Raw genomic sequence first — 4,241 nt, 5'->3', positions numbered from 1 at the left:
GTTAAAAACGACATTTAACTTGAAAAATCAAGTTGAGTTATTGAATGAGTTCTAAATGTTTTGAAATTTTTATGGGGAGTTCTATGAACTTTGAATCTTTGTGGAGATTAAAAATATAGTCATTTAGATGTTTGTGTTACCCAAAATTAATTTTCTTTATGTTTTATGGTTGGTGGAAATTAGGTGCACTCTTAATGACTTAACTCATGAAATATTTTCCAAAGGGTTTTCTAGTCATAGAAAACCTTTCAAAATTTTCTAGGAATTTTCTAAGCAACATGCTAATTATTATTATTAGTTTATGCAAATAATAGACATAAATTTCAGAAATATGGATCTCTGTCTAAAGATCTCCTCTAACTTTGGAAAAATCAAGGAATGTTCGCTAGGACAGAGGCAACAATATGCTAAAATTTCAAGTCATGGTGAAATGTCTACATGCATGGAGAATCAAAAGACTCAAAATAGTATTTAATTAACTAAAAATAAAACATATATCAAATGGACTTTAAATTATTCCACATTGATCTCCACTGTTCACTAAGTAATGGGATATTTTTATTTTATTTTTGTGATTTTTCTACACCAGGATATGAATTTTTGAAGTTAGAGAGCATTTTATGAATTATTTAAATCCCTATTTTTCTATTTAAACGCGCTGCACTAACTAGATCCTAGGCGGCTCTGAAAACATGTGTGGAGCACTCTGGTTGGACGCCGTCATCCACATATCCGCTGACTCGGCCCGTGCTTTATGAACCAAAGCGCTGTGCAGCTTCATCTCGTTCGTTGATGAGATTAACGCGCGATCACGACTCCCCGTCATCGTCACCAAAAAGGCTAACCCGAGAACCGTCCACACTAGAACCTTACGATCTCCCTCTAGACTCAACCAAATCTTTTAGGGTTTGAGCCGATGGACTCGTCTAAGTGAGACGAACACATCCATATGGTAATCATGCAATTAAATTAAGCCTATTCAAATGGAGCATCAAAATAGGATTGGGAGGAGGAAAAGTTCAATACCTTTGCTATGAGAAGGAAAGCTTAAATCAAACGTGCTCGGCACGTTTGTGGAGGTCCAAGGAGGCTAGGGATTGAGCCTCTTACTGTGGTGAAAGATCTAGGTATGAATTCGACCAAGCTCAATTTTAGGTGTTGGTCTAGAGCTATGCTAAGGTCTGCGTGTAAGGGGGATTTGATGGGGCTTCTCCTTCTTTCTCTGTGGTGATGGTGTGGGTGAATTTAATTTGAGTTTGATGTTCTGTGGGGTTTTGGTGAGCTCTGTCCTTGTTTTTTGGCAGAAGTTTGAGCTCAAAATTGAGCTTTCACAGTGGGAATCAGTAGGGCGAAGTGGTTGGGTTGAGCTGAGTAGGTCTCAAAGAGTCTTTGGGATCAATTTGGAGGGGTCTCTTTGAGAAATTTTCAGCACTCCTTCCATGGCTTTAGAGGTGAACTTTTTATAAAAATGACTTAAGGCTTGCTGTCATGGCCAATGAGGGGGTGAAGAGTGATGCTTAGGTGGAGGGCAGAGAGGCTCTAACATTTAATTTGGATGAAGTTGCCTCTAGGTTTGAAATGGGTTTGATTCCATGGTGGTGACTCACAGTTTTGGTGTTATCTGGCCACTAGGCCAGCCGACCAGGCTAGGGGAGGTGGCCAATGGGCTCAGAGACCTTAGAGGAATCTGTCACAGCAATTAAATGAGTTTGGGCTTTGTTTTAGAAAATAAATCTTAAGCTTAAGCAAATATAAAATGAAATCCCTTAATTTAGGGGAACTTTGGTACATGGCTTGGCATAGGTGGTTTTATGGAGTTTAGACTGGTCACTAGGGTCCGACTAATGGCTGTGGAGTTATTAAATTTGAGGCTTTAGGTGGTTAGGCTAACTTTAATGCATGGGTCCAATGTGGCTTCAAATGACCAAAACTTGGGTTTGGGCTAGGCTAGCCATGACTTTGAGCCCAATTTATTGATCAACATTGTGTAGATGATTGTAATGAATTTTTTTGGTGAAGGATTGAAACGATTTTGAGTTCAATTGGAGGGTCAATTTGGAGGATTTTTTAAATTTGGTCAACTTGGGCATGTTGGGCTAGACTTGGGTCTAGATTAGGCTAGGTTAGGAATTTGACTAAATTCAATGGTCCAAATGATCATTGGAGATGTTATAAAGTTTTTTCAAGAAGGAATGTAATGGAAATTTTGGGGCTAAGACAATCAATTTTGTGGAATTTTGAGACATGGCCAATTTGGTGCAAATTTGGGGATATTTGGATTTGGTTGAAATTAAATGAAATTAAGAATTTACCAAGGCTAATTTAAGGTCAACTTTGATTGTTAGGAATTTTATGAAGAGTTTACAATAAGAATTATGGCAAATTGAGTGGGCTATGGGTTTAATTTGGTGAGATTAGGTCATGTGGCCAAACTTGGGTGTTTTGATTTGGCTTAAAATTGGGATAAAATCATGGGACAATTGGGCTTGGATTTGGTTTAAATTGTACATATGAAAGGTGAACTTGAGTTTATGAATGAAATTGGGGGAAATTGTGACCAAATTGGTGGACATTTGAGGTAAATTTTGGAAAAATTAGGACTTTAAAGGCAATTTTAGGGGTTTTGGTCAAAATGGTCAAAAGGGACAAATTGGGTAATGTGGTAGTTGATAAAAGTGAAATTTGGAATATTTAGAATATTTTCAAAATTTTCGGGATTTTTGGGAATTTTGGGAATTTTGGTCTAAGGGGGCTATTTTGGTAATTTGGCAATTTTTTGTGTTTTTTGGTAACTTGGATGTTTTCAAAAAGGTTTGAAATGATTTTTGAAAAACATTGAGTATTTTGGGTAAATTTGGAAATTTTTGGCCAAATTTAGGGTTTCAAGGGTACTTAGGTAATTTGGGGAGTTTAGGGGCAAAAGGCTAAGTTGGGCATTTTGGTAGACAAAAGGCTACAAAAAGGCCTAGTTCAGTATTTTTGGCAAAATTGGGGGTGCAAACCACCATAAATGAGCTATGGACCAATGGAAACCCCATTTTGGTCCCTTATGTACTGGTCTTGGCTAAACCCTAGCCTAGGGCTAGTGAGTTTAGGGGACCATCTACATGAGCTTCTAAAAAGTATCAAGGGATCAGAGTCAATAAATTTTTGTTTGTGCTTGTGAGTGATTGTGAGTGAGGTGATTGCTGATGAGTGCCTTAGCTCTATACCAACACCAAGGGCCAACCCTAAGGTCCAAGTCCTATAGGAACTCTTCTTGAGCTCCCCTATAGTGACCCCACCTAATAAGTGCTAGAGGTTAATAAGTGCTAGAGGTTAGGAGGTTAGGACTAATATGTAGAACTTCAAGTTGAGTAAATAGGAGTTTAAGAACTTCGAATAGGAGGGTTTCGTTTCTAGTTTTCTATGAATAGTCAACAGGAAGTCCTATGGCTCGACCTTAGGCTACTAAAGAGGAACACCAGAACATAACCCAAAATGAGGTCAACAACATCGCACACAGATGTAGCGGCTTTTGTTTCAATGACATGGATATCCATGAAATCCTCCTCAAGGTACTTGTTAAAGTCAAAATATTCATCATCATCATCAATGAAGACTCTCCCAGGCTAATTTGGAAATCTTGATCAAGAGCTTTTCGAACTTTTCTTCAATTATTGATTATTGGATTGTCTTAAGGTTTGGAGGACCATGCTGGACCTCCTCCACTTGCTCCTCCATCTCGCTAGAAATTGCTGCGACTATATAAGATACTTCGGACCCTTGCTTCATTCCATGATCTTGCCCTACAGGCTTACTAGACTGTACAGTGAACTTTGGTATCTATACCTTTTCTTTGACGGTGATGTCTTGAGACAAAGTGTCTCAGCAGAAATATCGGCATGTCGAGGAAAGGTATGCTCCCCATGTTGCAGACCAGATACAATACTGGGCAATCTTTTCATCTTTTCCTTTGGAACTTTAAGAACTTCCTTATGGTGGGTGATTGGTTGAATTCTCTGACCCAGACGTGACTTAACTGATTGATGGCCCGCGAGTTTAGTAACGGTGGAATTGGTAGAAACAATGGCGGTATCAAGTCTGCTTCCCAAACAGAACTAAACGGGAATGCAAGCAGGCAAAGCTTCAAGTGATTTCTGAGAACTTCTGGTAGTTATGACGTCCCTTAGAATTTCTTTCTTCATGCGAGGGGATACTGCACGTCCCACTCATTTGAGTGACTTGCCAATGCCAACTGA

This window comes from Phalaenopsis equestris, unplaced genomic scaffold (assembly GCF_001263595.1).
Source record: "Phalaenopsis equestris unplaced genomic scaffold, ASM126359v1 Scaffold000901, whole genome shotgun sequence".
NCBI classification, from domain to species: Eukaryota; Viridiplantae; Streptophyta; class Magnoliopsida; order Asparagales; family Orchidaceae; genus Phalaenopsis; species Phalaenopsis equestris.
This window is presented reverse-complemented; position numbering follows the sequence as displayed.